Source organism: Mustelus asterias, unplaced genomic scaffold (assembly GCF_964213995.1).
Source record: "Mustelus asterias unplaced genomic scaffold, sMusAst1.hap1.1 HAP1_SCAFFOLD_290, whole genome shotgun sequence".
Lineage (NCBI taxonomy): Eukaryota > Metazoa > Chordata > Chondrichthyes > Carcharhiniformes > Triakidae > Mustelus > Mustelus asterias.
The window spans coordinates 173,157-199,073 of NW_027590255.1; the positions used below are offsets into that span (position 1 = coordinate 173,157).

The window sequence follows — 25,917 nt, forward strand, 5'->3', positions numbered from 1 at the left end:
ATATTTCTGCTTTTTTCCTCCTGAGTCTTTATCATGCGATCCTAGAATCAGAATTTATGTCACACTATTTGTAACTCCCACAGTTGCGTGGACCTGCAGAGTTTCACTGGCTGTCTTGTCTGGAGACAATACACATCTTTTTAGCCTGTCTTGATGCTCTCTCCACTCCCATTGTTTTTTTTCTTAAAGACTTGATTAGTTGTAAGTATTCGCATTCCAACCATTATTCATGTAAATTGAGTCTGTGTCTTTATAAGCTCTGTTTGTGAACAGAATTCCCACTCACCTGAAGAAGGGGCTCAGAGCCTCGAAAGCTTGTGTGGCTTTTGCTACCAAATAAACCTGTTGGACTTTAACCTGGTGTTGTTAAACCTCTTACAACCTTTGGTACTGCAACTGAGTTTCTGTATCCCCTCATTTTGACTCACCGATTGATGTTGTTTATTCATTTCTGGTATGTGGGTGTCGCTGGCTGGGCCCGCATTATTGCCCATCCTAAATTGCCCTTGAACTGAGCGGCTTGATAGGTCACCTCAGAGGGCAGCTTAGAGTCACCAAAGTTGCTGTGTGTCGGGGGCCCCATTTAGGTCCAAACCAGTTAAAATATTCATTCCTTAAAGGACATTAGTGAAGCAGTTGTCTTCCTTTTGACAATCGATCCATGGTCGTCAGACTTTTAATCCCAGATGTTCTTAATTGATGAAATTTCACCATTTGACTTGGTGGTGGTGGTGGTCTGTGTGTGTGTGTGTGTGTGTGTGTGTGTACGTGAGAGAGAGAGATTCTCACATAATCAGTCCGTTTGTGAGTGTGGATTAACCTTTTATATTTCCTCACAAACACTGTGATCCCCTTGCTTTTGTGAATTCCCAAGAAGCATTTGTACTACTGAGACCCTGGTGGTCGGGTGGAGGGTGGGGTGAGGGTTGAAGGCAATGCCGCAGGGTGCTGAGTGTGGAAGCAGCCGATTTTAAAGCTTGTGAGTTGGAAAGTGAAGAGTGAACTTGTCTGTGTGAAGGTCACAGAAAAGGTATGTCTGGACCTGCGCCCTCGAGACAAGTTTTGGGTTGTCAGTAAATGAACTCCTGTAATGAAGGGGCAAAATCAGAAAGAGGAAATGCTGGAAATATTCAGCAGCTCCGAAAGCAGCTGCGGAGAGATATTCCTGTCGCCAGGATATAACTCTCCTATTGGATACTTCACGTTGCTCAGATCTGACACTCTCAACACCTTCGTGTAAGGAACAGGTAGGGCGGGAATTGGGTCTTTGTTGATTTGAGCAAACAGCGCAATGCAGCAATGAGAAGCTCCTCAGCCCCCGGCGGCTTGGGAAAGGATGGGACTCAGATACAGGACTCTGGTTGGGGTTCAAAAATTGAAAAATACATCGAGTTATAAATGTAATGACAATAAAGGTGGAATTCAGATCGACTTGTGCAGAAATGTTACACTTCCCCAATGTAGTCAGGATGGCCGAGCGGTCTAAGGTGCTGCGTTCAGGTCGCAGTCTCTTCTGGAGGCGTGGGTTCAAATCCCACTCCTGACAGTGATTTTTCGTTCGCGAGGCAGCATCCAAACCCTTTCTCACCTGGCAGCACAAGGGCAGCTGATGCTGAGAAACAACGACCACCTGTGAGTTCCACTCCGAGACACACTTCATCCTGACTTGGAAATGTATCACCGTTCCCCTGGCTGGCTCACAATCTTGGAACTCCCTCCCGAACAGGAGTGTATGTGCACATATACCACATGGACTGCAGCGGCACCAGAATGAATTCATCGCCAATTACTCAAAGATTATTAATTTGGACAATAAATGCTTCTCGCGCCAGCGGCACACATATCCCGTATGAATAAAGTACTTTTTAAAAAATCACCTCGTGCCACAGAAGGAGCACATCTGCCTTCAGAGCAGAAAACTGTGTGTGAATCACATCCTGAACACGGCTACTTTTATACCAGGTGTGTGTCTGAAAACAGTAAGTGGAACCAAGCTCACGATAAACCGCTCAATGTTTAGTGGAAGTGTTTCACTGAGTGATGTGTGTGATTCCCTCTGATGTGCTTTCTTTTGTGAATTCCTAAGGAGCACCTCCCCGAGACCCTGGTGGGCGGGTGTCGGGGAAAGGCGGATTTGAAAGGTTTACGGGGAATTCGGTGCAGTCTCGATGGGCCACTGTGGGATTCAGTTATTTTTCTTTCATGAATCTATCCGAGATCCCATAGCATCTGTGGAGAGAGAACCGGTCATTCCCGTGAAAGGTCTGCATCTGAAATGTGAACTATCTCTATTTTCATAGGTACGTTACAGATCTGGTAATATCTCTTTTTTCACTAATACCACCAGATCTGGAATGTATTTCCAGCATTCTGCTGTACCCTCGAAGAGCGGCATCAGGCTCTGTGGCTTAGTTGGTTAAAGCACCGATTTAGTAAACCAGAAGATTCTGGATTCAGGTCCTCGGATTCTTTTCCAGTGAACTTTGCAACTGCGTAAGTCGCAATATCCATTTCTTGCTTGTCAATGTTGTCTTTCCCTTCACAGTGGATAATCTACAACGATTAAAAAAAACATAGTTCGAGAGTCTCCTCAAATATCTTGTCTAATTATTGACGTGATCCAGGTACTTTCATCATCTTGCAGTAAAAAAACATTTAATTTGCAATAAATCCAATTCTCCAAGTTCTACAAACATAGCGTTCCATTGTTTTCTCAGGGAATTTCGAACAGAGTCAAATCGCCTTAGAATCACCCCACCCCGACAGTGGTGAAGGAGACCATTCTGCCCATCGAGTCTGTCCCGACTCTCCGACAGAGAATCGCACACAGGACCTATTCCCGCAGAGCCACGCACCCACCCCGCTAATCTGCCGATACAAACACCTTGGTGACCAAGGGGCAATCTAGCATGGCCAAATCCACCCAACCTGCTCATCTTTGGACTGTGGGAGGAAACCGGAGCACCTGGTTTCCTGAGATAACTTGCCTGGATGAATGCAGTTTGAACAGCACTGCAAAAACTTGGCACCATCCAGGACAAAGCATCCCACTTCATTCGCTTCCCATGCATAAAGCTTCACTCCCTCCACTCCCGACACAAAATGGCAGCAGTTTGCGCCATCTACAAGATGCACTGCAGCAACAAAGCAAGGCTCCTTTGTCAGCACCTTCCAAACCCACGACCACGACAGCCTAGAAGGACAAGCGCAGCAGACACATCAGAATAACACCACCAGGTTTCAGGGCACTGATATTTATTTATAGATTGTAGTTATTTATAAGTTGTTGTTGTTGCACGTGTGTGTTGTTTAATCTTCGTGATCTTCAAAAGAAGCGAAATATCTAATTGAAAAAGATGCTACTATTTCTAACCCAACCAGCGAACGTCGTGTCAAACTTTAAGAAAGCCCCCGGGGTTTGCGATTTATTTTTGAGTCAGTGGTTTCCCTGGGAGCCAATAAACAGAAGCAGCATGGAGAGATGGCAGAGCAGGAAATGTCGGTGCCGAAGCTGAATCACATCAACGGAGCAGCAACCTGCTTTCTACTAATCGGATTCTGGTGGGACTGACCTTTGAATGGCCATTATTTAGATGTCTAACGCGCTACCCAAAGCGCCACATGCTGGAAGTTTGCTTTACTTGTCCATATATGGATTTTTGACAATGTGGAAAGTTCAACAATCTCGTAGTTAAAAAGTAAAGGACTGTGAAGAGGGACTTTATTGATTGCAAGTCATGTTGCTACATCTTATGTCTGTTAAAACAGCTGTGGGAATACAGACCATTTTGTCCTTTGTACATGAAATCTGTCCATCACAGAATGATCCTCCCTCTTTCTCTTCCTTATTCGCGTGGACAGCTCGGAGTGTAATCTCACAGGCTTGATAGTCGGGGGCACATTCTACTCTATCTGTCACAGCGCTGATCAGAATCTGTTCCCTGTTCCAGTTAAACACCTGCACAGAACACAACGCAAAGCTGGAAGCTGGAAACCAGAATCAAAAACCGAAAATGCTGGATATGCTCAGCAGGTGATGGATGAATGGAGATTCCTGTAAAAGAGACCTTGGGGTACAGGTTCATAGCTCCTTGAAAGTGGAGTCACAGGTGGACAGAGTGGTGAAGAAGGCATTCAGCATGCTTGGTTTCATTGGTCAGAACATTGAATTCAGGAGTTGGGACGTCTTGTTGAAGTTGGACAAGACATTGGTAAGGCCACACTTGGAATACTGTATACAGTTCTGGTCACCCTATTATACAAAGGATATTATTAAACTAGAAAGAGTGCAAAACAGATTGACTAGGATGCTATCAGGGCTTGATGGTTTGAGTTATAAGGAGAGGCAGGATAGACTGGCACTTTTGTCTCTGGACTGTCAAAGGCTGAGGGGTGATCTTATAGAGGTCTATAAAATAATGAGGGACATAGATCAGCTAGATAGTCAATATATTTTCCCAAAGGTAGGGGAATCTAAAACTAGAGGGCATCGCTGTAAGTTGAGAGGGGGAGATACAAAAGGGTCCAGAGGTGCAAATTCCTTCACACAGAGGGTGGTGAGTGTCTGGAACAAGCTGCCAGCTGCAGTAGTAGAGGCGGGTACAAATTTGTCTTTTAAAAAGCATTTAGAGAGTTACATGGGTAAGATGGGTATAGCGGGATATGGGCCAAATGCGGGCAATTGGGAGTAGCTTTGGCGTTTTGAAAAAAAGGCGGCATGGACAAGTTGTCCGAGGGCCTGTTTTCATGCTGTAAACCTCTATGACTATATGACAAGCCGCTGAAGCACAGCACAGTTGCACAGTTTAAAGTTTCCTTTCATCCACAATAGATATTCCATTCTAGTATTTTGAACAATTCAAATTGAAAATGTGCATTGTTATTCTCGTCGCCACAGCCTGAAAACAACTCCAGGCATTGATCTCTCCCTTGGATTTTAAGTTTGTAAATCCATTCTCTATCTTTTAAAGCTACTAGAACCATAGAACCATAGAAAATTACAGCTCAGAAACAGGCCTTTTGGCCCTTCTTGTCTGTGCCGAACCATTTTATGCCTAGTCCCACTGACCTGCACTTGGACCTTATCCCTCCACACCCCTCTCATCCATGAACCCGTCCAAGTTTTTCTTAAATGTTAAAAGTTTACCACTTTATCCGGCAGCTCATTCCACACTCCCACCACTCTCTGCGTGAAGAAGCCCCCCCGAATATTCCCTTTAAACTTTTCTCCCTTCACCCTTAACCCATGCCCTCTGGTTTTTTTCTCCCCTAGCCTCAGCGGAAAAAGCCTGCTCGCATTCACTCTATCTATACCCATCAAAATCTTATACACCTCTATCAAATCTCCCCTCAATCTTCTACGCTCCAGGGAATAAAGTCCCAACCTATTCAATCTCTCTCTGTAACTCAGCTTCTCAAGTCCTGGCAACATCCTTGTGAACCTTCTCTGCACTCTTTCAATCTTATTTACACCCTTCCTGTAACTAGGTGACCAAAACTGTACACAATACTCCAAATTCGGCCTCACCAATGCCTTATACAACCTTACCATAACACTCCAACTTTTATACTCGATACCCCGATTTATAAAGGCCAATGTACCAAAGGCACTCTTTACGACTATTGAAACTGTATCCATCACCCGCTCATTTCCTTGTGAATGAGCAGGAGAATTGAAGATATATTTGGATAATTTTCCTTTGACTACATTTGTACAGAAGCATCAAGGTCAAGGAGGGAACCACACACAGTACTTCATGAAATTCACCCACTAAAAGGTGACAGTGTTTAATCAAGGGATGGTTCTATTTGTTCATTTATTATTAATGGAGAATATAAAAGTTGGAACGTTGTGCAATCTGGGCATTGTAACTGAACAAAGTGAAACACAATGCGGACTGGGCAGGATAAGCCTAGCATGGGCAATGGACAGAGTGGAGGTGCGACGTTGGCTGGCTTGTGAGACGGCGCAGGGAGATGTTGCAAGGTGAAGGTACATCGGAAAATGGGAGTGTTAAATGTTGAATGATGAATGTGCAAGTAGAATGTGCAATGTAGACTGCAGGCTGGATATTCAATGGGTTCTGTGATGGGTGAATAGACTGTGGAATCTTGGCATGGTAAAGGTGCAATGGGGATTAGGACGGGTAAAGGTGTATCCTTTATTTTATATCACCTCTCCTCGATCTTCGGACCAAAATGCATCACTTCACACTTCCTTACATTAATTAAATTGTATCTGTCACGTGTCTGCCCATTCCACCAGACTCTATATCTTCTTGCAGATTATCAATATCCTCCTCACTAAAAATCATAATATTTTCAAATTTTGCACCACTGACAAATTTTGAGATCGAAACCTAAGCACCCAGATATAGGTCAGTAATATATATCAATAAAAGCAAATTTCTCTCTATATAATATCCCCAATCAGAAATAGGTAAAACTTTCTGAAAAATATGTTTTAATAGGTTTGTACTAATAATTAAACTGTTGCTGAATGAAATTCTAACTAAGCTAATGATTCAAATGCCATTTGGTTCCAAATAAAATGCCAACCGGCACTAATACATTCAATTATAAGCATAGCCTTGCTCATTTATCAGGATTTAAATGACGAATACAGAGGGAAGCAGCGTACTGGTAGATTTCAAAATGAAATGGCCAAAAGATTTAGTATTTCTAAATTCCTCAGTCCCAGGTTCAATATGATGTGAACAATTCTTGTCTGTTGTGTCCCTCTCTGATGTCTGAACTTCAGACTACCAGAGTGTGCTGACATCCTTATCTAGACAGCTATATGACCGGAGTGGGAATGGAGGGATACAAAAGATTGGTCTAGTTTGGACCAGGGAGCGGCGCGGGCTAATTGTTCCTTGTTTCTCGTTTCAAGGCTTCATTCTATGATCATCTTGCTGGTGCCAGTACAGAGCGAGACTGCGGATAGTTGGGAACCTGTCTCGGGGGCAGGGAATTCATATGGTGTTCATGGAAGTGGAAATGACTAGGGTTGGGAAGCATTTTCCGATCAGGGCCATTGTGATCTCCTGGACTCGTTTCGATCGCCTCAGGGGGTCGGAGAGGAATTTCCCAGATTTTTTTTTTCCCCATATTGGCCCTGGGGTTTTTCACTCTGGGTTTTCGCCTCTCCCTGGGGATCACATGGTCTGGAATAGCGGGGTGGGGGTGAGTTAATAGGTTGTAATGAACAAAGCATCGTAGCTGTGAGGGACAGCTCGGTGGATAGGATATTGGTATGTAGATAGGCTGGAAAATTGGGCGGGGATCCTGGATTCAGGATTCAATCCTGGACCGGGGAGCGGCGCGGGCTTGGAGGGCCGAAGGGCCTGTTCCTGTGCTGTATTGTTCTTTGTTCTTCTTTGTTCTATCCACTGGCCGCCACACAGAACTGCAGGAGAGCGGAAAAATGCATCTTAACTGTTGCTGTTGCAGAGACAGATCAAACAGGAGTTAATGATTGGATATCGGCATTACATTCCATAGAGAAATCAATAATAATGTACTTTTAAATGCAGTCAGTATAACTTCGAATTTGCTATTACCTGGAGCAGTTGAGTCGACTAGCACAGATGTACGAAAGGAAAATCTCGGTAATGAGACGATGGAGAATGAATTTCAGAGATAAGCAGATGATGTTACGTTGAAGATTTTTAGTAGAGGATAGTGTGGAATCATGTACTAATTAGAACAAAAGGCCCTGTTTCAATTATGTACCTGCCAGATAGAATGTGTACAGATTTGCAAAGTCTCTCAGAGAGATTCATAATGAACATCACACACATATGTCGCACCAGAGACAGAGCGATACAGAATGAGTCCAACACTCATACACCTCGAATCTTAGAAGGGACAGCAAAGAGAGGGAGACCATTCGGCCCTTTGTCTCTATGCTGGTCTGTACAAGAACAACTCAGCTCATCCCTTTCCCGTCCTTGTCTCATAACCATGGAAATCCTTTCACTTCAGGTGCTGATTCCATTCCCCCTTGACAGCCCTGATTTGATGCTGCCTCTGCCACACTCTCAGGCAGTGCATCCCAGGTCCTAAACACTCTGCACATTAAAAGCCATCCTTCTCTCCTCAGGCAATGGGAGCAATATTTCTTCATCTACTCTTCTTAGACTGCACCCACGAGCCCACCACCTCTACCAGGGTAGAGGCAGAGAGATTCTTTCCAGTTAGAAAGGAAACAAGAACTTGAGGACACCCTCAAAATAAGGGGGAGTCAGTTTAGGACAGAGTTGAGGAGGAACTTCTCCTCTCGGAGGGTAGTGAATCTCTGGAATTCTCTGCCCATTGAAGCAGTGGAGGCTCCCTCGTTAAATATGTTTAAGTCACAGGTAGATAGATTTCTGATCAATAAGGGAATTAACGGTTTTGGGGAGCGAGCGGGTAAGTGGAACTAAACCACTATCAGATCAGCCATGATCTTATTGAATGGCGGGGCAGGCTCGAGGGGCTAGATGGCCTACTCCTGCTCCAATTTCTTATGTTCTTATGTTCTTACCATCTCGAAGGACAGCGGCAATAGATACATGGGAACACCAGCACTGCAAGCTCCCCCTCAAGCCACTCACCATCCTGACTTGGAAATACATCGCGGCTCTTTCGCTGTCAGAGTGGCAAAATCCTGAAAGACTGTATGGCGAACAGCACTGTGGCTGTACCGACACCTCATGGACTGCAGCCGTTCAAGAAAGCAGCAAACCATCACCTTCCGAATGTCAGTTGGGGATTGGCAATGAATGCTGGCCTCTTCAGTGATGCCCACCTCTCGAAATGAATAAGACAAATAAAAATTCGCAACTACAACCGGAGACAGATAGATACAGAACAAATCTCACTCACGTGCATGTTTGGATACAATCTGAATCCCCCAATCACATTCACTAACAGAGGGTAAAATGCAGTCGAAATTGGGCGATCGTTATCCAGTTGCAGTTTAACCAGAGTTTTATACAAGAATAGAGAACATCTTAATACAACGTGCAACATTTTAACCCAATATGGAACATTATGAGACCAGTTAATCATCTTTCTGCCGGACAGAAAACATCTTCACGGAGAATATTTTCACTCAACACGGAACACGTTTTCAGAGCAGGGCATATATTAACAGAACATTTTAAAAAAGTACACAACATGGATCATATTTATACAACCGGAAAGATATTGACAGCATCAGGGAAACATTTTACACAACAGCAGAAAGCACCTCTCAACAGCAGAGAGCAGAGTTACACAGCAGGAAATATATTTACAAATATGTACTTGCAACAGAAAATTCCTTTAAAAATAGAGATCGATTTTCCAATTCCGTGCTTTGCCGGTTTCCCATCACCTTTGCCTGTCGTTACGTGTCCAGACAATCTCTCTTACTGCTATTGTGTGTTTTTCTCTGTTTTATTCTCGGTTTGATGCAGTGGCTGAGCGTCCTGACACTGGAACGTGTATTAAATGATACAGGAGCGAAAATCTGCCTGACTATATTGATAGGCAGCAGAAATGGCTTTTACCGGAGCAGAGTGGCGCAGCGGGAGCGTGCTGGGCCCATAACCCAGAGGTCGATGGATCGAAACCATCCTCTGCTATTCCTATTATCACTGACAATGAAACGACTTGTGGCTTTTACGTGGAGTCTGCAGACAGGTATTTACATCGGCTTCTCTTTTCTCCAAAAAACCTCAATCTGCAGTGAATCAATTTTATATGCAAGAAAGCATACGAACGGGGAACATCTTAACACAACATGCAACAATTTACTGACAGAAACATCTTCACGGAGAATCTTCTCAAACAACATGGAACACATTTGCAGAGCAGGGGCCATATTAACAGAATAGAAAAAAACATTTACACAGCCGGAAACACAACAGGGGAGCATCTTACACAACAGCAGAAATCATCTCTCAACAACAATTGAGACAGTTACATGGGTAAGATGGGTCTGGAGGGTATGGGGCAAACACGGGCGATTGGGAATAGCTCGGTGGTAAAAAACTGGGCGGCATGGACAGGTTGGGCCGATGGGGCTGTTTCCATGTTGTAAACCTCTCTATCATAGAGCACAGCAGGATAAACAGTGAAACACTTTGCACAACAACAGTGAACATCTTTAAACAGCAGAGAGCACAGTTACACAGCGGGAAATATATTTATAAACATATTTACAAGAGAAATTTCCTTTCAAACATCAGTGATCAATTCCGTGACTGTCGTTACACGTGAACAAACAACTTCTTTGGCTGCTTTTGTGTGTGTCTTTCTCTGACCCTTTATTCTTGGTGTAATGCAGTGGAATTGTGCAACCAGACTGAGCCTCCTGACACTGGTGATGGTGTTAAACAAAAGTGTGGAAGTGAATATCTGACTGATTGCATTGATAGGCAGCGGGGGTGGGGGGTAGGGTGAGGGTGAGGAGGAGAGGGGGGAGGGAGGAGTGGGAAGGAGGGAGGGGGACGGGGAGAAAGAGAGGGGAGAGGGGAGTGGAAGGGGGAGGGGAGGGGGGAGAGGGAGGGGGAGGGGAAGATGGGAGGGGGAGGGGGAGCGGGAGGGGAAAGGGGGGAGGGAGCAGGGGAGAGGAGGGGGCGGGGAGGGGGGAGGGCGAGGGGGGAGGAGGGGAAGGGAGGTGGAAGGGGAGGGGAAGGAGGGGAAACGGGGGAGGGGGGAGGGAGAAGGGGACAGGGGTCGTGGGGGAGGGGGGAGGGGGCGGAGACTGGGGAGCGGAGGCGGGGGGGGGGGGGGAGGTGGCGGGTGGAAGCGAAGATGGACTTTCTGTAGCAGAGTGGCGCAGCTGAAGAGTGCTTGGCCCATAGCTCAGAGGCCGATGGATCGAAACCATCCTCTGTTATTTCCTCTTAACAATAATAACAAAACCACTTGACCACAATTCTGCAGCATTGACGTGGAATAAGCAGGCAGGTATCTGCATTGGCTCCTCTTTTCTGTTATAAGCCTCAACCCAGTTTGATATGCACACAAGGTGTAGATACTGTGAACATGCACCAGGATATATTAGACAGAGGTAATGGTGCACAGGGCACAATTTCAGAATTTGTGGACAATGTGAAACTTGGAAGCATCGTGACCTGTGAGGAGCCTGGTGTAAAACTTCAAAAAGGACATCGGCAAGTTGACGGAATGCGTGGACAAGTTACAGATGAAATTCAAAGCTGAGAATTGTGAAGTGATTCATTCTGGTAGGAAGATTATAGAGAGACAATGAAAAGTAAAAGGAAAACAGTTCCAAAGTATCTAATCCATTTCATTAGTGACGTTTCTCAGTCCTACAACTCTAAATAAGGTGCAATAGTACAACTCTAAAATAACAGCAAATTACTGCGGATGCTGTCATCTGAAACCAAAAGAGAAAATGTTGGAAAATCTCTGCCGGTCTGGCAGCATCTGTAAGGAGTGAAATGAGCTCGTGTTTCGAGTCCAGATGACCCTTTGACAAAGGGTTATCTGGATTGGTTTACTGCCAATTGGTAACTTCCTTAAAGTCAATAATAATCCATTCAAAATATCCGCATATGTATTTTACAATCATAATTACTCATTTGAATGAAATTACTGCATCTCACATTACTTCGTGTTAGCTCATAAACGTATTTAAAAGTCATTTAACTGAATGCTGCGAGTTGTATCCATGCCTTAATGTCGACTGGTTTAAATATCTTACCACTCCATCAGGGGTTCCACTTACAGGTATTAAATGTCATGAGAAGTCTGGACAGAATGGATAGGGACAAACTGTTCCCACTTGTGGAATGATGAAGAATGAGAGAGAACAGATTGAACATCATGAGCAAAGGAAGGAATAGGAAGACGAGGAAAACATTTTTCAAACAGTGAGTGTTTAAAGTTTGGAATGCACTGCTGGAAAGTGCGGTGGATACAGATTCAATTGAAACGTTCCAAAGGAGTTAGATTGTTATCTGCCGCATTACAGGGAGAAGGCGGAGATGTTCATTTTCTGTCACAACTCCTCACATAATTTTTCATTCATCATTCATCACTGAATCGAGTGTGAACTGTTCTCTTGTCGTTTCTAAACAAGTGGAAGTGCAGCACTGATTAAATGACAAGACAGTTGGTGGCCTAAGTCACTGGAGAGTTAAAAAATTACAAATATGTGTCTGAAAGGAGATGAGGATGGCACAGTGACGGAATTTGAAATAAAAACAGAAAATGCAAGAAACCTCATGCAGGTCTCGCAGCATCTATCGGGGGAGAAACAGAGTTAATGCTTTCGGTGTCCGTGACTCTTCTTCAGAGTTGAGGAGAGTTTGAAATGTGACGGATTTAAAATGTTCTCGAGAATTCGGAGCACAATCTGGATTATTCATTCAAGCAATTACAAAGGCAAATGGCATGTTTGGTTTAATTGCACGTGAATTGGAGGAGATGAAGAAAAGTGTCTTGCTACAATTGTACAGGAATTTATGGAGACCACATCTGCAATGCTGTGTGCAGCTGTGGTATCCACATTTGAGAAAAGATAAGCTTGCATTAGAGGCGGTACAGAGAAGGTTCACTAGATTACCCCCCGGAATGAGGTGGTTGTTCCATGTTGAGAGGCCGAGTGAATTATTCTGAGAGACCCGAGAGCTCAGAACAATGTGTAGATGCTGATTGAATGATTCCATTGCTGTCCTCTGGGCAGACGAGTGGCAGATGATGTAAAAGTAAAGAAAAGTAAAGTTAAAGTAAAGTTTATTAGTCACATGTAAGGCTCACATTAACACTGCAATGAAGTTATTGTGAAATTCCCCAATTTGCCACAGTCGGGCACCTGTGCGAGTCAATCACCTAACTAGATGATGTTCAATGCACAGAAGTGTGAGTTGATTCATTTTGAGAGTGTGGAGAAATAAATGGAGAAACACTTAAGGAAATGCAGGAAAAAAGGGATCTCGGTTTCTCAGTAGAAAAGTCATTAAAGGTGGTTGGGCATGTTGAGTGAGCAGGTAATAAAGCAAATGACACCCTATGTTTTATTGGAAGATTGAATACATGAATAAGAAGATCATGTTGAGATTTTAAATACACTAGATAGGCCTCACCTGGAGCACTGAGTCCAGTGCTGGGCACCACACTTGAAGAAGTGTGGAGGGAGTGCAAAGGATATTCACATGAATGATTCTGTTGACAAAGATTTGTAGCAATGAAGATCGATTGAGAAGTTGGGTATTTTTCCTCACGGAAAGAAGTCTGTGAGGACCTGTAGAGGGAAACGTAACATTGAGGAAGCAGGTGTGCTGCAGAAGGATTTGGAAAGGCTGGGAGAGTGGGCAGAGAAATGGCAGAAGGAAAACAATGTGGGAAAGTGTGAGGTTACGCACTTTGGAAGGAGGAATGGAGGCACAGATTACTTTTTAAATTGTGAAATGCTCAGGAACTCAGAAGCACAAAGGGACTTGGGAGTCCTTGATCAGGATTCTCTTAAGGTAAACGTGCAGGTTCAGTCGGCAGTTAGGAAGGGAAATGCAATGTCGAGAGGGGTGGAATACAAGAGCACGGATGTACTTCTGAGGCTGGCAAAGGCTCTGGTCAGACACCGTGTGGAGTATTGTGAGCAGTTTGGGCACCGTATCTAAGGAAGGATGTGCTGGCCTTGGAAAAGGTCCAGAGGAGGTTCACAAGAATGAATCATGGAACGAAGAGCTTGTTGTATGAAGAACGGTTGAGGACTCAGTGGGCGCATTGGATAATCGCAATACGTCAATTTCCGATTGGTTTTCCCAGCTGTCGGTCGCAGGCCGTTGGCGGGGATTTACCCTGGACCCATCAGACACCGCGCGGAGTGGCAGCAAATGTACCGCCAGTGGCTTCGGTCCCCGGGTCCGGATCCATCCACATCGGGGCTCCGGATGGGTGAAGGGTTTTGGTAGCGGGAATCTCATCCTGCCCCGCTGTAAATGGGGTGGCACAGTGGTTAGCACTGCTGCCTCACAGCGTGGGGAGCGTGGGTTTCCTCCGGGTGCTCCGGTTTCCTCCCACAGTCCAGAGATGTGCGGGTTAGGTGGATTGGCCATGCTAAACTGCTCCTTCGTTTCATGGGGACCAGCTCGGGTCAGTGCTGGGGGTAGAACCTGGGTGGGATTGTAGTTGTGCAGACTCGATGGGCAGAATGGCTCCTCCTGCACTGTCGGATTCTATAAATCCGCAGCTTAGTGTTTCCAATGGCAGCTTCCTGTGTAAACATGTCACGCTGCAGTTCCCCCGTCTCAGCAATAGCGGCACTGCCCTAAAAAGAGGGCAATAGCGGCACTGCAAACTCCCTGGAGTCAGACCAATCAGCACAGAAATTGGGATCTTCCCGTGCTTTGTGTGTTGGGCTCAGTGTCACAGCAGGTTAGAGCAGCTCACTTTGCAGAGGCCACGGTTAGATACTGGGATCTTCCTGTGCTCTGTTTTGGGATGGGGCTTGGTTACTTTGAGTGAATCTCCCTTATTGTTTGGTTCTAATTACAGCCTCTCTCTCTCTTACAGTCAGTCTGGGTGTTCCTGACTGAGCAGAATGGCCTGATCTCACCACACATATTGAGAGGGAGGAGCTGCCGCTCGAGATGAAGATGATTGAGAACTCCAGCTTTCTCTCCACTCGTTTACTGAGTGGGCCTTCATCCATCATTAGTTTTCTCAGGATGTCAGGTACATTAACATCTTCACCTGCTGTGCACACTGACCTGACAGTGGGAAGGTATTGGAGCAAAATGGGGCAGTCAACCATGTCAAAGGTGTGGGTAGGTTGAGAAGGATGAGGAGATGAGGAGGGATTGTTCAGCTGGGTAAGACTGCACTCGGCCGGTTCCATTCTTATCTTTCTGGTCATATGCAAAGTATCACCTGCAATGGTTTCTCTTCCCATCCTGTTCTGTTACCACCGAAATCACCCAAGGATATATCCTTGGCTCCCTCCTATTTTTCATCTACATCTTACCCCTCAGTGATATTATCTGAAAGCGCAGTGTTAGTTTTCACATGTCTGCTGATAACACCCAGCTGTACCTCACCATCACCTCTCACAACCAATCCCCTGTATTTAAGTTATTACACTCCTTCTCCGACCTCGAGTACTGGCTAAGCAGAGAATTCCCCCAATTAAATATTTGGAAGACCAATGTTTCCACGACAAATTCTGTTCTCAGTCACTGAGACCATCTCCCACTGGTCAATGTCCGAGTTTGAAACAAACCCTCATAATCTTGGCACCTCATCAGACTCGGAAATAAGATTCCAACCACATATCTGGCAGACTCAAGTCGGTAAGGGTGGAATGGAGGAAGAGTTCTTAGAATGCTGTCGGGATAGTTTCCTTGAACAGCATGTTACGGAACCGACGAGGGAACGAGCTATTTTGGATCTGGTATTGTGTAACGAGGTAGGTAGAATTAAGGTTCTTATTGTGAAGGACCCTCTTGGGTCTAGTGACCACAATATGGTCGAATTTCTGATTCAGATGGAAGAGGAGAAAGTTTGGTCTCAAACCAGTGTCCTCTGTTTGAACAGAGGGAAATATGATAGGATGAGGGATGAATTGGCTAAGGTAGACTGGGAGAGCAGGCTGGCAGGTAGGATAGCTGAGGAACAGTGGAGGATTTTTAAGGAGATCCTTTTCAGTTCTCAGCAAAAATATATTCCAGCAAAAAACAAGGATTGTAAGAAAAGGGAGAACCAGCCGTGGATAACGAAGGAAATAAAGGAGAGTATTAAAATAAAAACAGCTGCGTACAGAGTGGCCAAAAATAGTGGAGAAGCAAGTGATTGGGAAAAATTTAAGAAACAACAAAGAGAGACTAAGAAAGCGATAAAGAAAGGAAGGATAGACTATGAAGCTAGGCTAGCAATTAATATAAAAAATGATAGTAAAAGTTTTTATAAATGTATAAAAAGGAATAGAGTGGCTAGAGTGAATGTTGGACCCTTGGAGGACGAGAGGGGGGAGTTAATAGTGGGAAATGAGGATATGGCTGAGTCTTTAAATAAGTTTTTTGTGTCGGTCTTCACGGTGGAGGACACAAATAGTTTGCCAAATATTAACGATAGAGGGTTGGCAGCAGGAGAAATACTTAATACGATTAATGTTACCAGAGAGGCAGTGCTGGGTAGACTAATGGGACTGAAGGTGGACAAGTCCCCGGGTCCGGATGGAATGCATCCCAGGGTATTGAAAGAAATGTCAGAGGTAATAGTGGATGCGTTAGTGATTATTTATCAAAACTCGTTGCATTCTGGGGTAGTGCCGGTTGATTGGAAAACGGCTAATGTTACGCCGCTGTTTAAAAAAGGAAGGAGACAAAAGGCGGGTAACTATAGGCCGGTCAGCTTAATGTCTGTAGTAGGGAAAATGCTGGAATCCATTATTAAAGAGGAGATAGCAGGGCATCTGGATAGAAATGACTCGATCAATCAGACGCAGCATGGATTCATGAGGGGAAAGTCGTGCTTGACGAACATGTTGGATTTTTATGAAGATGTGACTAGGGCGGTTGATGGAGGAGAACCGGTGGATGCGGTGTTTTTGGATTTCCAAAAGGCGTTTGATAAGGTGCCCCATAAAAGGCTGCTGAAGAAGATTAGGGCACACGGAGTTGGGGGTAGTGTGTTAAAGTGGATTGGGGACTGGCTATCCGACAGGAAGCAAAGAGTCGGAATAAATGGGTGTTTTTCCAGTTGGAGGAAGGTAACTAGTGGCGTGCCGCAGGGATCGGTACTCGGGCCGCAACTGTTTACCATTTATATAGATGATCTGGAGGAGGGGACGGAGTGTAGGGTAACGAAGTTTGCAGACGACACAAAGATAAGTGGAAAAGTGAATCGTGTGGAGGACGGAGAAGATCTGCAGAGAGATTTGGACAGGCTGAGTGAGTGGGCGAGGATATGGCAAATGGAGTATAACGTTGATAAATGCGAGGTTATACACTTTGGAGGAAATAATTACAAATGGGATTACTATCTCAATGGAAACAAATTAAAACATGCTACCGTGCAAAGGGACCTGGGGGTCCTTGTGCATGAGACGCAAAAGCCCAGTCTGCAGGTACAACAGGTGATCAAGAAGGCAAATGGGATGTTGGCCTATATTGCGAGGGGGATAGAATATAAAAGCAGGGATGTCTTGATGCACCTGTACAGGGCATTGGTGAGGCCGCAGCTGGAATACTGTGTGCAGTATTGGTCCCCTTATATGAGGAAGGATATATTGGCATTGGAGGGAGTGCAGAGAAGGTTCACCAGGTTGATACCGGAGATGAGGGGTTTGGATTATGAGGAGAGGCTGAGGAGATTGGGTTTGTACTCGTTGGAGTTTAGAAGGATGAGGGGGGATCTTATGGAGACTTATAAGATAATGCGGGGGCTGGATAGGGTGGAGGTGGAGAGATTCTTTCCACTTAGTAAGGAAGTTAAAACTAGAGGACACAGCCTCAAAATAAAGGGGGGTCGGTTTAAGACAGAGTTGAGGAGGAACTTCTTCTCCCAGAGGGTGGTGAATCTCTGGAATTCTCTGCCCACTGAGGTGGTGGAGGCTACCTCGCTGAATATGTTTAAAGCGCGGATGGATGGATTCCTGATCGGTAAGGGAATTAAGGGTTATGGGGATCAGGCGGGTAAGTGGTACTGATCCACGTCAGATCAGCCATGATCTTATTGAATGGCGGGGCAGGCTCGAGGGGCGAGATGGCCTACTCCTGCTCCTATTTCTTATGTTCTTATTTTCTTATGCTGCTTTTAAAAGAAAATGTTCATGTTATGAATTTTCTCATCGAACCACAGGAAGAATTATAGAAAAATAACAGCACAGAAGGAAGCCATTGAACCTATCCTGCCATGCCAGTCCATGCCAGTCCACAGCAAGAAATCTCACAACACCAGGTGAAAGTCCAACAGGTTTGTTTGGTAACAAAGCTTGCTGCTCCTTCATCAGGTGAGTGGGGGTTCTATTCACAACAGGGCATATAAAGACACAAATTCAATTTACAAAATAATAAGGACACCCAGGTGTCCTTTCCAAGCCCATCTTCCTGCACCCAGCCCGGAGCCATGCAGCTGAATGCACGATGGAGATCCAAATACTGAATGCCAAAACTTTGCGAACCTTCTTTGAGCCAGTGGCTGCCCTGAAGCAGTAGAGTTAATATTTCAAATCGCACCCGCTGCGAGCAGGGGAAACCCCATTGGATTTCAAGCCTTAACCACTCGGCCATCGCAGCTGCTTATTTGCTACTGTGATGTAACCGCCTTAGCAACATTCACGGACCTTTATCAGGCACCGGAATGATGCAGAGCACAGCGTGTGAGTTGAAATTTGTTCGTCTCCTTTTAATTTGTATCTTTGTCTCTGATCCAGAACTCATTCACTAGTTCAGAGACTTGTTATTCTTTTTCAATAACCTTTCATTAAAATCAAATTAAACCCGAATTCTGCATCCGAAAAATAAAGTCCACTTCATTTCAGTCAAATGTTGCGTGAAAACCACAAGAGGGCGCCGATAATGTCCAATATACATTACCAATGCGATGGCCGGGAATCGAACCCGGGTCAAGGCAGCTCTATGCTCACCACTATACCACTGTAAAGGGGAAAATACAAGGGGGGCACACTTTAAAATGGCAATACAAGAAAGCACACTCTAAAATGGCTGCTTGGCACACACAGGGTTAACTGGGAAAGAAGCCAGAAAAGCAGACACAGGCTCCCGCTGTTCAGAAATAACGTCAAGCCAAAATCCGAACAGACAAGCCACCTTCAAAGTACAGACAGTGACTCATAGCAAACAAACACCTCAGGAAGCCAAAGCCAAGGGTCAAACATCTTTTAAAATAAGGAAACCCCTAAACAAAGAGCCTAGATTAACGTTACAGGAACGCGGGAAATATGAATGCGAGGGAACCGATTAGCACCTGAAGAAGACGAAACTAGCCATTGATAGACACAGACATAAGGAGATGGACCCATTCATAAAATGCTAAATGTCTATACCTGTTTGTACTCTTGTAAACATGAGGAAATGTATCCATTCATAAAATGTTAAATACTTGTACTCACTTAAACAATGTGATAATGTTCGAATCACCGGTATACCCATTGTGTAAAGGGTATAAAAATGAACCGCTCCCGACATACTATTGAGAGAAGGTTTGCTACAGACCATGTGCCTTGTCTCCACGGAGCTCCGTTTAATAAATCGTATTTTCAGAATCTCGAAGTCTGACTACTGGTGGATTTTTCCCACAACACCACCATCGCTCACTCTGCGTAAGCAGTTGTTATTTTCATTAGTTATAATTACAAAACTACCTTAGTTGCTGATTTCAGCAGACACCAGGTGTGTCCTTGGCCCATTTTTTTAACCTGAACTTCACTTGTCTCGTTTCTCTGGACAGTTTGAGCCACCTTTTTGCTGTTGTTTCTGACTGATAACTCTGATTAGATTTGCAGTTCATTTGAACAAAGTTTCCACTGAACGGAAATTGAAGCTGGATTTTATGTTAGAAACACATGGATGATGAGAATATTTGGTGATTTTTTTTAGGAGTGTCCGCCTTCTGTTCTGACCAGAGATAGCCAATTAAATAAGTCAAAACTCTGGGTCAGGAACTGACCCTTGGTCAAATGCTCGCACAGTCACCACAACACCACCTGGCTCTGTCACCCCCTCTGTATTTATAGAACGAATACACAAGCAATCAAGTGGTAGAGAAATCACAGCTTAGAGAATTATATAACCGACATTCCCGTTCTGGGAGTTTTACACTTTCCGATAGATCGGGGTGAGCAGGGTCGCCCAATCAGAAAGCAGATCCTTGGGACATGGAATTTGATTAATATCATGTTTTGCAATCATGTTAATCGGGCAGAACCATGTTGATGTTATTTCACTCCAATCTATGAAGGTTTGATTGAATCGTGACCTTGTTGCACAACTTGCGTTCAGCCAGGAGATGGCAGCAGGGAAAAATAATTTGGATTTGCTGTTTGTGTCAATAAATCGAGTCATGGCGGTTCACAGCATGGAAAAAGGCCCTTCGGCACAACATGTCCATGCCGCCCAATTTTTGCCATTCAGTTCGTCCCTATTGCCCGTGTTTGGTCCATATCCCTGTATATCCAGCTCACCCATGTAATTGTCTAAATTATTTTTAAAAGACAAAATGGTACCCGCCTCTACTACCTCTGGCAACTCGTTCCACACACCACTCTGTGTGAAATAAATTGCCCTTCTGGACCCTTTTGTATCCCTCCCCTCTCATCGTAAACCTATGTTCTCTAGTTTTAGACTCCCTTATTGTGGGGAAAAGCTGTTGGCTATCTACCTTATCTATTTCCTCATTATGATATAGGCCTCTTTATATCACCTCTAGGTCTCCTGTGCTCCAGGGGAAAAGAAAGTTCCAGTCTATCCAGCCCCTCCTTATAACTCAAACCATCAAATCCTGGTAGCATCCTAATAAATCTTTTCTGCACTCTTTCTAGTTTAATATCCTTCCTTCCCATAATAGGGTGACCAGAACTGTACACAGTATTCCAAACGTGGCCTTACGAATGTCTTGTACAATTTCAACAAGATGTCCCAACTCCCATGTTCAATGTTCTGACCACTGAAACCAAGCATGTCGAATGTCTTCTTCACCACCCTGTCCACATGTGACTCCACTTTCAAGGAGCTATGAACCTGTACCCCGAGATCTCTTTGTTTTATAACTCACCCCAACGTCTTACCATGAACTGAATAGGTCTTGTCGTGGTTTAATCCACCAAAATACATCACCTTACATTTATCTAAATCAAATTCCATCTGCCATTCATTGGCCCATTGACTCAATTGATCAACATCCCACTGCAATCTGAGGTAACTTTCTTCATTGTCCACTCTGCCACCAATCTTGGTGTAATTTGCCAACGTACTAACCATGCCTCCTAAATTCTCCTCCAAATCATTAATATAAATGACGGGGTAGGATGAGTGACTTTGCAGATGGCATAAAGATTGGCTGGGTGGTGAAAGGGAGGCTGAGTTTCTTCATCTGCAAGAAGATAAGAACATAAGAACATAAGAAATAGGAGCAGGAGTAGGCCATCTAGCCCCTCGAGCCTGCCCCGCCATTCAATAAGATCATGGCTGATCTGACGTGGATCAGTACCACTTACCCGCCTGATCCCCATAACCCTTAATTCCCTTACCGATCAGGAATCCATCCATCCGCGCTTTAAACATATTCAGCGAGGTAGCCTCCACCACCTCAGTGGGCAGAGAATTCCAGAGATTCACCACCCTCTGGGAGAAGAAGTTCCTCCTCAACTCTGTCTTAAACCGACCCCCCTTTATTTTGAGGCTGTGTCCTCTAGTTTTAACTTCCTTACTAAGTGGAAAGAATCTCTCCGCCTCCACCCTATCCAGCCCCCGCATTATCTTATAAGTCTCCATAAGATCCCCCCTCATCCTTCTAAACTCCAACGAGTACAAACCCAATCTCCTCAGCCTCTCCTCATAATCCAAACCCCTCATCTCCGGTATCAACCTGGTGAACCTTCTCTGCACTCCCTCCAATGCCAATATATCCTTCCTCATATAAGGGGACCAATACTGCACACAGTATTCCAGCTGCGGCCTCACCAATGCCCTGTACAGGTGCATCAAGACATCCCTGCTTTTATATTCTATCCCCCTCGCAATATAGGCCAACATCCCATTTGCCTTCTTGATCACCTGTTGTACCTGCAGACTGGGCTTTTGCGTCTCATGCACAAGGACCCCCAGGTCCCTTTGCACGGTAGCATGTTTTAATTTGTTTCCATTGAGATAGTAATCCCATTTGTTATTATTTCCTCCAAAGTGTATAACCTCGCATTTATCAACGTTATACTCCATTTGCCATATCCTCGCCCACTCACTCAGCCTGTCCAAATCTCTCTGCAGATCTTCTCCGTCCTCCACACGATTCACTTTTCCACTTATCTTTGTGTCGTCTGCAAACTTCGTTACCCTACACTCCGTCCCCTCCTCCAGATCATCTATATAAATGGTAAATAGTTGCGGCCCGAGTACCGATCCCTGCGGCACGCCACTAGTTACCTTCCTCCAACTGGAAAAACACCCATTTATTCCGACTCTTTGCTTCCTGTCGGATAGCCAGTCCCCAATCCACTTTAACACACTACCCCCAACTCCGTGTGCCCTAATCTTCTTCAGTAGCCTTTTATGGGGCACCTTATCAAACGCCTTTTGGAAATCCAAAAACACCGCATCCACCGGTTCTCCTCCATCAACCGCCCTAGTCACATCTTCATAAAAATCCAACATGTTCGTCAAGCACGACTTTCCCCTCATGAATCCATGCTGCGTCTGATTGATCGAACCATTTCTATCCAGATGCCCTGCTATCTCCTCTTTAATAATGGATTCCAGCATTTTCCCTACTACAGACGTTAAGCTGACCGGCCTATAGTTACCCGCCTTTTGTCTCCTTCCTTTTTTAAACAGCAGCGTAACATTAGCCGTTTTCCAATCAACCGGCACTACCCCAGAATGCAACGAGTTTTGATAAATAATCACTAACGCATCCACTATTACCTCTGACATTTCTTTCAATACCCTGGGATGCATTCCATCCGGACCCGGGGACTTGTCCACCTTCAGTCCCATTAGTCTACCCAGCACTGCCTCTCTGGTAACATTAATTGTATTAAGTATTTCTCCTGCTGCCAACCCTCTATCGTTAATATTTGGCAAACTATTTGTGTCCTCCACCGTGAAGACCGACACAAAAAACTTATTTAAAGACTCAGCCATATCCTCATTTCCCACTATTAACTCCCCCCTCTCGTCCTCCAAGGGTCCAACATTCACTCTAGCCACTCTATTCCTTTTTATATATTTATAAAAACTTTTACTATCATTTTTTATATTAATTGCTAGCCTAGCTTCATAGTCTATCCTTCCTTTCTTTATCGCTTTCTTAGTCTCTCTTTGTTGTTTCTTAAATTTTTCCCAATCACTTGTTTCTCCACTATTTTTGGCCACTCTGTACGCAGCTGTTTTTATTTTAATACTCTCCTTTATTTCCTTCGTTATCCACGGCTGGTTCTCCCTTTTCTTACAATCCTTGTTTTTTGCTGGAATATATTTTTGCTGAGAACTGAAAAGGATCTCCTTAAAAATCCTCCACTGTTCCTCAGCTATCCTACCCGCCAGCCTGCTCTCCCAGTCTACCTTAGCCAATTCATCCCTCATCCTATCATATTTCCCTCTGTTCAAACAGAGGACACTGGTTTGGGACCAAACTTTCTCCTCTTCCATCTGAATCAGAAATTCGACCATATTGTGGTCACTAGACCCAAGAGGGTCCTTCACAATAAGATCCTTAATTCTACCTACCTCGTTACACAATACCAGATCCAAAATAGCTCGTTCCCTCGTCGGTTCCGTAACATGCTGTTCAAGGAAACTATCCCGACAGCATTCTAAGAACTCTTCCTCCATTCCACCCTTACATAGAACATAGAACATTACAGCGCAGAACAGGCCCTTCGGCCCACGATGTTGCACCGACCAGTTAAAAAAAAACTGTGACCCTCCAACCTAAACCAATTTCTTTTCGTCCATGAACCTATCTACGGATCTCTTAAACGCCCCCAAACTAGGCGCATTTACTACTGATGCTGGCAGGGCATTCCAATCCCTCACCACCCTCTGGGTAAAGAACCTACCCCTGACATCGGTTCTATAACTACCCCCCCTCAATTTAAAGCCATGCCCCCTCGTGCTGGATTTCTCCATCAGAGGAAAAAGGCTATCACTATCCACCCTATCTAAACCTCTAATCATCTTATATGTTTCAATAAGATCCCCTCTTAGCCGCCGCCTTTCCAGCGAAAACAATCCCAAATCCCTCAGCCTCTCCTCATAGGATCTCCCCTCCATACCAGGCAACATCCTGGTAAACCTCCTCTGCACCCTCTCCAAAGCCTCCACATCCTTCCTGTAATGTGGGGACCAGAACTGCACACAGTACTCCAAGTGCGGCCGCACCAGAGTTGTGTACAGTTGCAACATAACGCTACGACTCCTAAATTCAATCCCCCTACCAATAAACGCCAAGACACCATATGCCTTCTTAACAACCTTATCTACTTGATTCCCAACTTTCAGGGATCTATGCACACATACACCTAGATCCCTCTGCTCCTCCACACTATTCAAAGTCCTCCCGTTAGCCCTATACTCAACACATCTGTTATTCCTACCAAAGTGAATTACCTCACACTTCTCCGCATTAAACTCCATCCGCCACCTCTCGGCCCAACTTTGCAACCTGTCTAAGTCTTCCTGCAAACTACGACACCCTTCCTCACTGTCTACCACACCACCGACTTTGGTGTCATCAGCAAATTTGCTAATCCACCCAACTATACCCTCATCCAGATCATTAATAAATATTACAAACAGCAGTGGCCCCAAAACAGATCCCTGAGGTACACCACTTGTAACCGCACTCCATGATGAATATTTACTATCAACCACCACCCTCTGTTTCCTATCCGCTAGCCAATTCCTGATCCAATTTCCTAGATCACCCCCAATCCCATACATCTGCATTTTCTGCAGAAGCCTACCATGGTGAACCTTATCAAACGCCTTACTAAAATCCATATATACCACGTCCACTGCCTTGCCCCCATCCACCTCCTTGGTCACTTTCTCAAAAAACTCAATAAGGTTAGTAAGGCACGACCTACCTGCCACAAAACCATGCTGACTATCACCTATCAATTCATTACTCTCCAAATAACTATAAATCCTATCCCTTATAATTTTTTCCAACATCTTGCCGACAACAGAAGTGAGACTCACCGGTCTATAATTCCCGGGGAAGTCTCTGTTCCCCTTCTTAAACAATGGGACAACATTCGCTAACCTCCAATCTTCTGGTACTATACCAGAGGCCAACGACGACCTGAAGATCAGAGCCAGAGGCTCTGCAATCACTTCTCTTGCCTCCCAGAGAATCCTTGGATAAATCCCATCCGGACCAGGGGATTTATCTATTTTCAGACCCTCCAGAATATCCTGCACATCCTCCTTATCAACTGTAATACTGTCTATTCTACTCCCTTGCAACCCAGTGTCCTCCTCAGCTATATTCATGTCCCCTTGCGTGAACACCGAAGAGAAATATTGGTTCAATGCTTCACCAATCTCCTCCGGTTCCACACATAACTTCCCTCTGCCATCTATAACTGGCCCTAAACTTGCCCTAACCAACCTTCTGTTCTTGACATACCTATAGAACGCCTTAGGATTCTCTTTAACCCTATCCGCCAAAGTCTTCTCATGTCCCCTTTTAGCCCTTCTAAGCTCGCTCTTCAACTCCCTCTTAGCCAATCTAAAGCTTTCCAGTGCACTACCCGAGTGCTCACGTCTCATCCGAACATAAGCCTCCTTTTTCTTTTTAACCAACAAAGAAACTTTTTTGGTGCACCACGGTTCCCTAGCCCTACCAATTCCTCCTTGCCTGACAGGGACATACCTATCACAGACTCGCAGTAGCTGCTCCTTGAAAAAACTCCACATGTCGGACGTTCCCAGTCCCTGTAATCTCCTAGTCCAACCTATGTTTCCTAATTCTCTCCTAATAGCCTCATAATTACCGACTTGAGTCTGCCAGTCAATGTGCATGTTGAAGTCCCCCATGATTATTGCCGTTCCGTTTTTACACGCATCCCTTATCTGCTTGTTTATAGCCCTCCCTACCTCAACATTATTATTATACAGATATAGACAGAATAGTCAAACGGGCGGATAAGTGGCAGATGGAATTTAACCCCGAAAGATGTGAGGTAACACACTTTGGAAGGAATAATTTGGCAAGGAAGTATTCAATGAAGGGCAT

The 25,917-nt window shown here is 44.8% G+C and overlaps 2 non-coding genes across 2 annotated transcripts; both read left to right on the forward strand.

Moving 5' to 3' along the window:
- Positions 1-1,463: 1,463 nt before the first annotated feature.
- Positions 1,464-1,546, forward strand: trnal-cag (transfer RNA leucine (anticodon CAG)). The gene has a single exon. It is a non-coding gene; the product is annotated as a tRNA-Leu (tRNA).
- A 7,993-nt stretch (positions 1,547-9,539) lies between these two features.
- On the forward strand, positions 9,540-9,611 carry trnam-cau (transfer RNA methionine (anticodon CAU)). The gene has a single exon. It is a non-coding gene; the product is annotated as a tRNA-Met (tRNA).
- The last annotated feature ends 16,306 nt before the right edge of the window (positions 9,612-25,917 follow it).